The following is a 15245-nucleotide window of genomic DNA, read 5'->3' on the forward strand; positions in this document are numbered from 1 at the left end:
ATGTGCAAGTCATTGCACCACAAGGTTTTTCCAAAATCCCAACCCACATTCGGGGTGATCTTAGTGTGTGCACATTACCCACTAGAAGCCCAATAGGCGGCAACCATAATTTCTCAAAATTCTGGTTCGACTTTGTGTTGAGTACATATACATTCGACATTTTAAGATTTGTTTATGAGCTCGAGTGTACGTTTCATATCCCCACTGGTTACGCCGCAACATGACATTATCTAACTTTATCATTTCTTAAGTGCTTGTTTGGCACTCCCAACATTTAGCGAAACCACATGTTCATTTTTGAACTCTTATATTGTCCTGAACAAGAATTGATCTTCATTGTGCAAATATATGTATCATGTGTGTTCCATGTATTGGACATAATCCTAAAGTCCACATGTGAATCACATATTTAGTTTACCATCAAAACTATTTTCTTCATAGATATTTCAATTGCATTTCACCTAAAAAGTCTTTAGGAGAACTTTTCTAAAAGAACCCTTCATGAAAAATCATTTTAGAAAACTATTTACTTAATTTTTCATGTATATTAGTCGACCAAAAGACTCACCGGTCGACCAACCTTTTTGCTTCAAATCTTTTAAGCAGAAACATTACTTCTTTTTTTTAAAAATTAGTCGACCAAAAGTTTTATCAGTCGACTAGACAGAATGTCTGTTTTCTGGAAAATTTAGCAGCAGTCGACTGAAGGGTTTATCAGTCGACTGATCATAAAATTAGTCGACCGAAAGTTTTATCAGTCGACCGGACAGAATGTCCGTTTTTTGGAAAAATTTAGCAGCAGTCGACTGAAGGGTTTATCAGTCGACTGATCATAAAATTAGTCGACCGAAAGTTTTATCAGTCGACCGGACAGAATGTCTGTTTTCTGGAAAATTTAGCAGCAGTCGACTGAAGGTTTTATTAGTCGACTGATCAAAATGTCTGTTTTCTGGAAAAAAATTTAGCATCAGTCGACTGAAGGTTTCATCAGTCGACTGATCAGAAAGTCTGTTTTCTGGAAAAATTTTAGCATCAGTCGACTGAAGGTTTTCATCAGTCGACTGATCAGAATGTCCGTTTTCTATTAAAATTTTAGCATCAGTCGACTGAAGGTTTTATCAGTCGACTGATCGGAAAGTCTGCTTTCTGGAAAAAAATTAGCATCAGTCGACTGAAGGTTTCATCAGTCGATTGATCAGAAAGTCTGTTTTCTGGAAAAATTTTAGCATCAGTCGACTGAAGGTTTCATCAGTCGACTGATCAGAAAGTCTGTTTTCTGGAAAAATTTTAGCATCAGTCGACTGATCAGAAAGTCTATTTTCTGGAAAAATTTTAGCATCAGTTGACTGAAGGTTTTATCAGTCAACTGAACAGAATGACTGTTTCCTGGAAATTTTTGCAGCAGTCGACTGAACATATTATCAGTCGACTAATTTTGCCATTTTTCTGTAACTTTTAAAAGGGTGTATCTTTTTATTTTTCAAACATTTTGATCATTCTAAATGGACTGTTTTGCCACCCCTTTCATCCTCAATGTATGGAATCTTTCAACTATAAATATGAGTGCATTCCACACTCAAAAACATCGAATCCAATCGAATTACCCAATAGGAATGATATATCTTTATTTTACCATGATGTGAAATAGCAATCACGTATACATAACTTCAGACTTGATTAAAATCATTCAAACTACAAGGTATGAAAGGTGTATTGAACAAGAAAATACAACAAAACAATAATTTCATGAATAATAATCCGAGATACTTAAGATTCCATGCCATTTGCCTACTTTATTTTTGTTTCGATCTTGAATCTGTCATGGCTAACACCCACACCAAACATATATGCATTTTTCCTTCATAGATTTGAACTATAGGTTTTGATATGAGTACTACATATCACCAGGCATACACATAGGAACAAAATGCCCTTACGAAGAACACCACATTGCCCCAACGTTGGCCAAGGGTGAGAACCATTGGCTGAACAACTACATATTAACCTATTGGCGAGTAGGTGTTTCCGCTCATGCCACCTCGGTCTCGAGGCCCTAAACATTCTTATATACAGGTGGTGCTTGTCGCGTAAACTCCATGATATTGCAACATAGATGTGCAACAAGGCATCAACCACTTACATACAAATAGCAATGCTCCTTACCTCTTTGGAGTCTCACGACGACAAGGCTGCAACCCCTTCTCTTCGTTAGAGCGGCACCCCACGTTGATAATGGATGTTCACGCGTTCAGCAAGGGAGGTCCACACAGTCCAACAATGGAGGTCGACCACCACCGTGAGAGAGAGAGAGAGAGAGATACAGAAAATCGTGTTTCCCGATTTCTAAAAAAAAACTTCTTGATTTGTCTCCTCTTCCTTAGGTGGAGTTTCAAAACTCAACCCTCAAAAATCTCCTCCAAATCCCACGATTTTTGTTGGGATAGCATCTCTTCCGATTTTGCCCTTTACTCCATGTGTCATTTTTTTCAACTTCCACTCTCTTTTTTCCTTATTGTGGTACCCCTCATCCCATGATGCATGGGATTCTCCTCTATCTTTGGTAAGGTGAGAGGAGTTGCTCACGTTTTTGGTGGAGAGAGACCAAAAAGGTAGGGTTTAATTTGAGCCCACGTTTTTACCCTTTTCACCAAGGTAGAAATCATCACTTTCTTGAAAAAAAATAATTTGTGCACAGGGGGTTTTGAACTTAGGTGGTGGTATCACAAACCGTGTGTCCTACCACAACACCACACCATCACTTGGTGTTTACTTTTGCAAAAAATTCTCTTTATGTCACATTGGGACGTTTTTCCTTGTTGATGGATTTCTTCCATTTTCAAGTGGATTTTTCACCCGTTGGTTTTAAACTTGCACTCACTTACTTTAAATGTGCTTCGGATCTCACGCTATCATTCCGAAACCATCGGGTTTCCTTACTTGGCCTCGTGAACCAGGTCGGATCATCGGATCTCGTCAAGGTCCGGATCCAAGTACCCTTTCCAGTATTCATTATTGGGTTTGCTCGACTGGCCCGCAAGCCTCAAAATCACATTGAATATCTCATAAACCATATTATCTCACATAAACACACATTTTTATTTCATTGAAAATTCTTTAAAATTCATGGGTTTTACACAATGTCTTTGCAAAAATTGACAATCTTGATTTATTTCAATTGCGTGCTGGTCACACTTTTTGTAACAACCTCATCCCTGATAATGGGGCATTCCTTCCAAGTGACAATTCAATCTCCATACTTCTTCATCATGGTTGATAACCTCGCCTAGGTAACAAGGCACATTTTTAGTTGTTATGAAAATAACAACGCAATGATCATAATTCGTGTGATGATCCAATCCCTAGAATGGGATAATCTTTCTAAATTATCAATAAAGTCTCTAATTCTTCCTTTACTCAAATCTTTCATTACTAAATCATCTTTAGCAGTCTAACTCTTCTTTGTTCTACAGAGAATTTTGGCATTTTTTCCGAATGGTCCAAACAAGGATAGGGAGAAGAACAGTTTCATCTCAGCACAGTCTAAGCGGTGATGAAGGTATGGGTTCCTTGGTGTCAATGAAAGAGCAGAATCAGCCAGAGGATGATGGCATCGACCCATCAATGTATAAGATGTTTCAAAAGATGATGAATAAGATGCTCGCTGAACAGGCTAAGGAGAAATCCAAGAAGGCTCCTACCAAAAAGAAAACCAAGGGTAAAGCAATAAAGAAACATATCAAAATTGCCAAAAAGAGAATTCAGATTGATAGCACCTCAGAGGAATCGTACTCTGTGGAAGAGATCTCAGAAGATGACCAATAAGTACCTTTCCCGACTTATCCTAAGCCTAGAAGGTATATCCCTGAACCAAAATTTCTTAGAAAACCAAAGATACAGCCAATTAAGGACCCTATTCAGAAGCAATTGAAAGAAATGACCAGAATGGTCAAGGATTTACAAGCAAGAGACAAAGGTAAAAAGGTATATACAAGCAAATATTTTTACGATGGGCTAGAAGGTGATGATCACTTGGGAGACCTCCCTAGAAAGTTCATCAAGTTCGATGGATCAAGCGATCTGAAGACGCACTTAGCAATGTTCTTCTTCGAATGTGCTAGATTTATGAGGGACAACCGAGCTTTATTTTTGTGCTTTCCTCACAGTCTGGAGGGAACCGCGACCAAATGGTATGCAGAGCATGTTTATCCAATCGAACTATGAGAGTTTGATAAAGTTGTCAATATGTTCGTTGAAAGGTTCCTATTAAACACAAAGGCTTGATCACTCTGAACCATTTGTGCAATTTGAAACAGAAAGACAATAAGAAAGCTCATGATTTCATCCATAGGTGGAGGTAAACCTTCAACAAGATGAGGAACCCGATCTTGGAAGGACACGCACTCCAAATCATTCTGAACAACTTTGCCCAACCATTAAGAAGTTTGATTTCCACATCTCCTTCCTGATCTTTTATTGAATTGACATAATCAGCCGAATGGCTCGAAATGGGGATGAAAAATATTGTATATGAGGGCATCACTATTGCAAAGAGTGGACAAGATGCTAACAAGAAGTTTCACTTCACTTATTCTGCCAATTGTTCTAACAGCAAAAGTAAACAGAACAACCACAACAACAATGCAGAAGGGTTCAAGGGTTAGAAAGGGAAGCTTTTCAAAGGTAATGACAAGCCTCTACAGCCCAATCTGCAGCGAAAAGACAAAATTCAAGAAAAGCCTAAGCACAAGGATTGGGTTAACAAAAAAAAAATTACACCTTTGGACCAACCCTTGGAAAAGGTCATGGACTACATGTTGGCCCAAGGAATGATTAAATTTCTGAGGATCGTTGATCCCCCGATAATTATAGGCAAATTCAAGGAGCAATTCTCCAAATTTCACAGAGCTATGGGGCATGACACTGAGCATTGTTTTGTCCTCAAAAACATTATTCAGGATTACATTGATCAAAATCTCCTGGTAGAAGCTGAGGAAGAAGAAAAACCGGCTATCTTAGCGACACCATTTCCAGACCATACAACTGCAGTGATTACAGAACAACACTTTCAACCCCAAGACTATATCCTATTGTGCTCTCAAGAAGACATACTATCCCAATATCAAGTATTAGTCCTCGAGTCTCATCACATTGGGAAAAAAATGAACATCATGCCAACTCTGAGCGGGGTAAAATCAGCCAGTGTAGCCAAAAGAATCCCGGCTTTTCCTCAAAAATTCATCAAAAAGCAGGTTCTTGAAAAGACAACATTAGAAGAATATGCAAACTCAGTTCAGAGCCGATCACCGCCCTCTCCAATGTGTCCATTTTGGAATTAGCACGTGCTTCTGCCAAACACCAGGAAACTTTGGATGATCTACTGAGAAAAATCAAGGTGACACCGAGCACCACTCCGGAGGACATGACACAAATCGTCAATCAGGCGATGATGAATGCATCCATTACCTTCTCACATGATGACCTACCGAGACCTCATACTTTCCATAACAGTACTCTATATATCGTGGTGAGAACTAGAGGAATGATAGTTCTGCACATACTCGTTGATGGAGGCACCAACCTCAATATCTGCCCACAAATAACTGCTAAAGCATTGGTCCTGAAAGAAGAAGAGTATATGCCAAATCCGATCACCATTTACGGCTTTGACAACCATGGCCAGACGGCTAAAGGGAAGATCTTCCTCAATATTTTTATCAATTACTTGGTACACAACGTACTTTTCCATGTTGTCAATGTGCCACCCACTTACAATCTCTTACTTGGGCACACTTGGATTCACAATGCCAATGTCGTTCCTTCAACTTTGTACCAATGCATCAAATGGTCGAGAGGAGGAACAATCACCACCATCATGGGCGAAGACTCTGAAGAGAGGCTACCACAACCAATGATTATGTGTCCAACATTCATATCAGATATTCTCGATATCAGGGAAAGTTAGGAAATCAATCTCAGCGAGAGTCTGAAGATGCTCAATCTAAAAGATGTGCAACCTACAGAAAATATTACAGCAACGGTCTAGTGGCAAGGACCACAGTTCTTCAAGTTGGGAGGATGTATCGATTAACGCCTCTTCAAAGATCATTCCTTATTTCCTCAGTTTGCCAAAACTAAAAAGGGATTCGATCTTCTGCTCAAGCATGGTTACCAGCCTTTCTGAGGAATATGCAAGAATGAAGATGGCAGAGTGGAACCAATCATCCCCACTCGACACTCGACCAATGCAGGATTGGTGTTCATCAAAGGAGCAAAATGAGAGAAATAAATGTCAAAGTTTTTTGCTTTCTTCCCTTTTCTTCAGTCATCTTGTAGTGACAAGTCAGTCCCAGTCTTTTATGTTTTTTGGTCAATACTTGTAAATATTCAGTCCTTGTGATCAATTTTCTCATCAATGAAAGAATAATGTTTTCTTCATATCTTGATGCCCCATATTTATGTCATATTCTTTGCTTTCCAATAAATTTGAGATTGGTGGTTTCTCCTAAAAACCCCTATTTTCATTTTCAGGACTGTTAAAACATGCCTCTCAAATTAATGAGAAGGCTCATTCTCAATCCAAAATTTTCTCCCAATAGTTTGAAGCCAGCCAGAATCCATAAGATAAAGGCAATAGCAGAGATTAGCAAAGAAGTAGAACAGATTGAAGAGCCAGCAGAGTTTGACTCAACTATACAGGAATTGCCAGAATTTGCTCATATTCAGAAACAGAATGAACCATCATCTTTGGTACAAGATTCAATAGAGAATGATAATATTGGCTCAGAAGAGGATCCAAAAATCTTCAAAATTGGTTCTAGCCTGAATGAAGATGAGAAGGCAAAACTCATCAATTTTCTCAAAAAACATCAAAAAGTCTTTGCATGGACTTATGAGGATATGCCAGGCTTGGATCCAAAACTGGTTGAGCATCGTCTTATGCTAAAACTAGATTTTAAACCAATCAAGCAAAAGTTAAGGAAATTGGATCCTTGAATTGAACAAGTCAAGTAAGGACTTGAAGATTTACTAAAAGTAGGGTTCATTCAAACCATTGATTATCCAGACTAGTTGGCAAACATTGTGGCAGTTCCTAAGAAAAATAGAAAAGTCTGAATCTGTATTGATTTCAGAGATCTCAATAAGGCCACTCTAAAGGATGATTATCCACTCCCTAATATTGATCTTTTGATCGACAACACAACAGGTCATGCTATGTTTTCCTTTATGGATGGATACTTAGGTTATAATCAGATCAAGCTTGCCGCTCATGATCAAGCAAAAACTTCTTTTACAACGCTTTGGGGCACCTTTTATTACACAGAAATGCCATTCCAACTCAAGAATGCCGGGGCAACTTATCAGAGAGCGATGGTTGTCATCTTTCATGACCAAATTCATGAGATCATGGATGTTTATGTGGGTGACATTCTGGTCAAATTCAAAGAAGAAGATGATCATCTTGATACTCTTGGTTAAGTCTTTGAAAGACTTATTCTCTATAAGTTGAGACTCAACCCTCAAAAATGTGTTTCTGAAGTAGAGTCTAGCAAACTGCTTGGGTTCATAATCAACAAGAAAGGAATAGAGGTGAATCCAGTTAAAGCAAAAGTCATTATTGATATGTCGACCCAAACTAATCTCAAGGAATTACGAAGCCTCCAAGGGCGCATCCAATCCATTTGACGGTTCATCTCCAATTTGGCAATGAGATGTAAACCTTTCAATCATTTGCTCAGAAAAGGAGTGAAATTCAAATGGGGGCTAAAATGTCAGCAGTCATTCAAACACATCAAAAAATATCTTCTTAATCCACTAGTTATGAAGCCACCAGAATTGGGAAAAATGCTTCTATTATACGTTTTTGTCAATCAAAATGTTTGTGGTGGATTCATGGCGTAATACAAAGAAGGCAGCCTAATAGAGCACACCATCTGTTATGTGAGCAAAACCTTCATTGATTATGAAACGAAATACTCTTAGATAGAGAAAACATGTCTAGCTCTGGTATGGATGTGCTAGAAACTAAAACATTATCTGTTGGCATCTGAAGTCAAGCTTCTATCAAGACTCAATCCACTCAAGTATATTCTTAAACAACCATTTCTCAATGGGCGAATTGCTAAGTGGAAAGTTCTTCTGATGCAATACGACTTAGAGTATGTTTCTCAGAAGTTGATCAAAGGCCAAGCCATAGCTGGCCAACTGACAGATTTTCCCTTGACAGAAGAAATTAAAACAGAAGATGATTTTCCTGATGAGCGCATCTACAATATCCAAGAATCTTCAATTTGGAATTTATTTTTCGATGGCTCTAAAAACATGGCTGGCATAGGGATTGGAATCTTACTAGTCACAACTCAGAAAGAAATGATCCCTTTTTCTCTCAAACTTAGCTTTCAATGCACTCATAACATGGCTGAGTACGCATGCACCCCTATATTCGTGTAACTTGCATTGAACAATGACCACTCACACATGCCGCACAAGTTATGATTAATCCACATACTTGTGGACTCGTTGGGATATTGGATCCCGCACCAACACGCTTTCAGCCCCTTTGGCTGCAGCTTGGAGGGTTCGCTAACAAGGCTAGAAGTTTGGCGATGAAGGTGGAAAAATACATACAATATTTCTTCGGCCAACAAGCACAATACATTGAGTGACAATCTATGTCAGAATTCTATAACAAATAAATAAGTAACAAAGTAACTATTCTAAAATACTGAAACAAATAAATACAGGAAATCACAAACTAAGTTTTTCTAAAACCCACCTATCTAATCACTCCTTGCAGAATGAAAAATTAAGTGAATCCTAGAAACAACAGTACGTGAATCCTATATTTACTAACTATGTTAATCCTATATTCACTTACTAATCATACTAACTAACAATAAAATAATTAATTAACTAACTAAAATAAATTAATAAATCAAATTCTAAGAAATAAAGTAATTAATTCGCCGTTCCCCGGCAACGGCGCCAAAATTTGGTTGATATTTTGAAATGATCTTTTTAAATCAATTATTTTCAATAAAACTTTGGAAAATCATCAACCAAAAGTATAAAAACCGACTTTCCACAAAGTGGTAAGTACGGGTCGAATCCTCAGGGAACAGGAATTAATCAAGATATTTCTGTAAAATTTAATTTATTAATTACAAATATCAATCTACAATTACAAAGCTAATACAACTACAATTAATCACTAAAATGAAAATAGAAAAGCAGCTAAGTCTTCTGATCCACACCAAGGGTATTTTCATCTTTTCACCAATTATTCACTCTTCGCATTTGGACAATAACCCTGGATAATGATTATGCTTTTCAACCTAAGAACAAAGGAAAATGCAGAGTTAGCAATTTATTCTAATAATGCAAGTTAAAAATGCAACTAAACCTAATTTTCAAGCAATTAGCAAAATAATTCCTAATTACACTAAAGTAATTAATTAAAATATTAAACTAATTCAAAAATCAACTAATTTAATTCTAACAATACTATATGATGCAGATTTAGTACCTAATATGCACAAAATACTAAAAACAGTCCTAAAATGCCGAAACTAAGGAAATTACGAAAATGCCCCAAACTGGTGTAAAATAGATTTTTGACAGGTTATCGGAAAACCACTGTTTGACAAGGCAAACAAGGTCCGATTTTCCTGAAACTTGTTCTGTTCTGTAACTAACAGACTAAATAATCTGACAGCTTTTACATAATCAAAAAACGATATCTGGAACTCCAGATATAAGCGTTTCAAAACAGGAAAAAATCAGGATATCGAAAGTCCTGTAATTTTAAAACCAGAAAAAGCGGTTTTCGCAAAACACTTAAAAATCAGACCAAATCAACTCCAAAAGAGCTGAAATTTGGTCTGCAGTCAGATAACACATCAATAAAGTGAACAGAAAAAGAATATTTGGAAAACTCGAAATTTTTGCACATAAAATAATGCTTGTGCGACAGGGCAAAAATCGGGTTTTTCTTTGAGTACACTATTCACTTTATAAATCTATTTAAACTCTAAAAAATGCATATTAAACCTAATGCAATCTAAATAACACTAAATGACAGTGTATATGCAGATGAATATTACAATTATGCTAAATGCATGACGAACGAAATACGATAAGCAAATTATGACTAAAGCTACGTTAACTAACGATGCAAATGCAACTATAATAATCAAAGGGATACAAACCTAGTTACATAAATTAAGATATGCAGCTATTACCAACTAACTACTATTGGAATAATTGAACTACAAAAATGAATCACACGAATCAATTACAACTTGAACAAACGTTTCTACAATCTAACTAGATCAATGAAGTAAATAACTAAACTAATTATTCTACAGTTAATATGACTTAAAACCAAATGAAATGAATACACTAAAGACCAAAGGCTGCGGGTTTAGGATAGGGTTAGGGTTAGGTTTACTCAGTTGACTCAACTAGGCTCGAGTTGACTTAGCTAAGGTCGGTTTGGTTTAGGTGGACTCGGTTCCTAAGCTTAGGTTAGGTTTGACTTGACTAGGCTTAACCTAGGGTTTGACTTGGGCTAGGATTCGAGTTGGGTTAGGCACACGACACACCTAACTAAGTCAACTAGGTTGACTAGGTTAGGTTAGGTTTCAATAGGTAGGTTCGGTTGACTCAAGGTTGGGTGAGGTTTGGTCTATGATTTGACTTAGGCTAGGCTCGGTTTTGACTAGACTCAGGTGGGTTTAGACTAGGGTTTGACTCACTTAATTAGGTCGACTAAATTAGTAACCTATTAATTATCCTAAAATTAATTCAAAGCTAACGATTTTAATGTAGAAGGTTGGAAAAATAAGGTAATAATTATCAATGCTCAAAATTTGAAATGATTTGGATTCTCAAAAATCGCTCCACTTAATGAGGGAGTTACACTCCTTAATTATATTTAAAGGCTCACTTTGGAAAACGAAAAGTTCAACTTAGAAAACCCCACAATTTTTGCTTTCTCAGATTGAAGTAAATGATATTTATTTCTTTCTGAAAATCGTGGAACCTAAATTGGAAATTTAGTTTAATTTCGAAAACACTTCCAAAGCTAAATAGTAACTCCTTCTTTTAATGCACATTCAAAATTTAATGCTCCTTTAAATGCTCTACACGATTTTTGAAGAATCTACTATTTCCAAAAACTTTTCAAATTCAATTACCTTAATTACCTTTCTTCTCAAAAATCGCCAACCCTAATGGTGCTACTTTCTCAGCTAATGCAATTAAAACTACCTAGAGAATAAAAGGACTTAAATAGAAATATGGTTTTCTAGGATTAAATGCTAACCTAATTCCAAAACTTACTTAAATGACCCCTAAAAACGGCTAAGGTAATAAAACCCTAATACATTGAATCTAGACAACCTAATTAAACCTACCTAATTGCAATTAATAATTACAAAAAAAGCTGTGGAGCTCAAGGGGAGCTCTAATGGCTGCCACACGTAGCCTAGAGCTCGAATTGAGCTCTAATGGCTGCCGCCCCTCCTTGGGGAAGAAGAAGAAGAACTACACAAAAAAAAATTGATGTAACCTAAATAACAAGCAAATTGCAAAAATTAGAATAATACCTAATCAAAACTCCTAACTACATGAAAGAAACATGAACAAACTATGCATCATGAACATATCACTGAAGTAAATATCAAACAATGATCTAAGTTAAAATCATAAAACACCTAAAACTACAAATTAGCTAAACGACTATTCTAATGATAAAACATAAAAAAAGAAAATTACAACTACTTAACCTCTTTCAATAATAAGCTCGAACTAACATCATATGGCACACCAAAATAACCAAAATTTCTGACATAACAAACTATCTAAGACTCTACAGCCGGCTGGACAATGCTATAAAACAAAGACACTAAGAAAAATCGATTTTGATAATTTTTCCAATATGCTTAAAACACACAAACAATAAAACAATAAAACAATAAAACAATCCTTAGAAATATCCTAAACTACTGAAGTTAACCCCACACAACTGTTATGAGACTGTGAAACTATCAACCGCACAAACAAATCACAAATTGAAATTAAAAATCACACGCATAAACTCAATTTTAGCTTTAACTCAACAAATATTCCAAAACAAGTCACACGACAAACCTTTAATCCTATCCTTACTTAACACGAATCTAGATCACACAGGAAACAAATAAACAAACTCAGATCATGAAGTAAAACTACAGAAAAATAATAAAAACACGCAAAGACTAAACTTCCTAAAACACAAGGATCGGCTAGAAGTAGTCTAGCCGATATTTTAAATTTTTTATTGATTCAAACAATACTCAATCACAACCAATGACTAAACGAAATCAACATGAACTTTTTCAACATTTTTTCTGTAAAAACAACTTACTGCAAAACGCTGGATAGAATAGAGAAATCGGCTAGAGGGGAGTCTAGCCGATTTACACGATTTAGGTGAAAATGATAGAAAATAAGACTCGAACAATAAAAAATTGGAATCAAACCAAAATCTACCGTGCTGGTCTATGCACGAATGCTATTCTAGGGCTAAAACAATAAAAATAAAGAAAACACACAGAAAATAATAAAAGAAAATCAATCACACACGTTTTAGGCTTTAACTAGAAGAAAAGGGAGAAGAAGACCTACCTCTCGGGTGATCCGACGACCAGGGGGATGAAGAAGAGCGGACCGTGGCTTGATCTTGACGTCCCAAACTGTTCGAGAATGCTGGACTTCACCAAAAACAGCACTTTTGCAGCTGCTACACGTTGGAGATCCACCGAAGATGAAGTATGTGCCGATTCTCGATCGGAGGGTGTAGAAAACTGGATGGCGGTAGGGTCGGCTCACCTTGTTGGTGTGTTTCGCACTCCCACACAAGGTTAGTAGTCTCCACCTCTGCTACACCTGCAAAAACACAAAAAAATGGTGAAAACACAGCAAGGAAAAAGGAAGAAACGGATAGAAATCACAAGAGAGATCGAAATATGCTTGGAAACCAAGCATGAACCGGTCTTCAATGGCCAAAACGTGGAAGAATGGAGAGGAAGGAGGTGATGGAGCTAGAAGCACTGCAGGGGGCATCAATTCCAAGCCAAAGACGTCTAGGGCTTCTCTAAAAATTGTATTTATAATTTTGACATTTTTCAGAAAGAAGGCTAAAAAAATATAGTTTGCTAGGCGCCACTTTCTGGGGGGTTTTCTGCAAATATTTTTGAAATGGATATGGATAGGCGTGTGGGTTGGGTTTTGGGCTTTCTAAGGGTTGATCCAAAGTCCAAATAACCTAATTGGGTCGGATATGGATCCGATCCACATCGAAATCCGTGCCCAAACACTGAAATAGCCATAACTCTCTCATTTTAACTCTGATTTTTTTGAAATTCGAACCATAACCCCTTACTATCAAAATACATCTAAAAATAGGTTTAAAACCTTAAACTTGTTACAAAATGCATGCAAAACTTGTTTACATGATGTGCATTTCATGCATCATCATTAGGCCCAGCGAAATCCTCCAAACCGGTTGCACCGCAAACTGAAAAGAAGGCGAATAAGACGCCTCAACCGAACAAGCTATGGACACAACTTTGACAGGTCTGGACCACATTCGGTCCAGACCGTGTCAAGGCAATCTGGGGTGTCCGACAACCACGAACCCAACAAGGGTTCGTCTATAGGTCGTTCCAGACCATGCAAAAAAGGGGAGAACACCCAGACCAAGGTTCGGTCATGGGCGTTGGACACTGCTGGACATGTCCAGCGCACCAGGCTAAACCATCAAATAGAAGGTAAAAATGCAGATGAGTGGCCGAACAGAAACTAAGGAAACAAAAAGGGCCAAGACGAGGGAAGGCCGGTGCCTCCCATCATGGCTCGGCCTGCATAACATAAGCCATCAGCACCCAAAGGGGCGAACCTGAATGGTGGATTGTTGGGCTTGTGCTAACGCAATGCCTCCTTGCCAAACGCACCAAAACATAGAAAGCCAAGCTTCGGCTGGCATAAAATGATCCGAAGAAATAAGGTGCCCCATCCACCAAAAGAAAACGCATAAAAGTGAAATGGCTTCCAGCCATTGTACAACCAAAGATACCTACGCAACACATAACTAGTATATACGATAAGACAATAAATCCAAAACTTTCTACTAGTGATTCATGAAGAGGATACAACAACTCAAGACAAAACTCAAGAAACCAAGAATGACCTCAACCATGCAGCCACTTGCTTAACAAGGAAAAACGACTCCTTAAGAGCATACTCAAACACGAAAATCTGAAATGAATGTATGTAAAGATAGCTCATTAAAAATGAAAGAGCATGAACAAGGAAGAAATCTAGTTCAAAAGCGGAACCCCCATTTTATGCATGCCAAGAAAGTTCATGAGAATGCAAAGACATCTAAAAATATTGCTCAATCTGAAAACCACATTTGAACAAGTGACAGAGTGTCTCACCATCCAGGCTTTGAATCAACAAGGAAGGAGATGAAGATTGAAGAAGGGGTACCATGGCTGGAGCTGGAACTAAGTGCTCACACTCACTCACGTTTTAGGAGAAAGAAGGGGGAGAGAGGGGAGAGCAAGAGAGGAGAGAGAGGAGAGCTCCTAGGGAAATCTTCCAATGCTCTCTCTCTCTTCCTTTTTGAAAGCTTAAATACAAAAGGGTTTTTCAAAAAGAACGGCTAGGATTTAATATGGGTAGATGGAGGGCTGGGGTGCTCCACTCCCCCCCATGGCCAGCCATGAACCAATGCATGTTGTGCTTTTGAACTTTTAAAAAGTCTTTTCAAAAATGCCATTGAAAGAGTTTCAAAAAAACCTTTAAAACTTGAAGGAATTACAAGGGCTGCCGCTAAGGCTCAGCCAATCGGTTTTTGTTGTTTGAAATTCTTCAAAAGTGTTGCAAAAATGCCATGGGGTTCCAGCCCCATGCTCTCTTTGAGAAGTGTGCCCCCTATGATGCTTCATAATGAGTTTTTTGAAAAGACCAAGGGCCAATAGTGGCTTCCTTTTCAAATGCCATGCAAAAGTTTTCAAAAGTGCCACCCAGCTGGTCAAACCTTGACCAGCTGGTCAACCAAGGCCAAGGATGTCCACTAGAAAGGGCGCCCAATGGGTTTGGGTCCTCTTCTAGTAGATCCGCTCCAAATCCAGAAATTGACATTTGGTACAATTCAAAACTACGCTTAATTAATGCACTAAAATATTAATTAAATTTCA

Source organism: Nuphar pumila, chromosome 4 (genome assembly GCF_984573655.1).
Source record: "Nuphar pumila chromosome 4, dmNupPumi1.hap1.1, whole genome shotgun sequence".
In the NCBI taxonomy this organism is placed as follows: domain Eukaryota; kingdom Viridiplantae; phylum Streptophyta; class Magnoliopsida; order Nymphaeales; family Nymphaeaceae; genus Nuphar; species Nuphar pumila.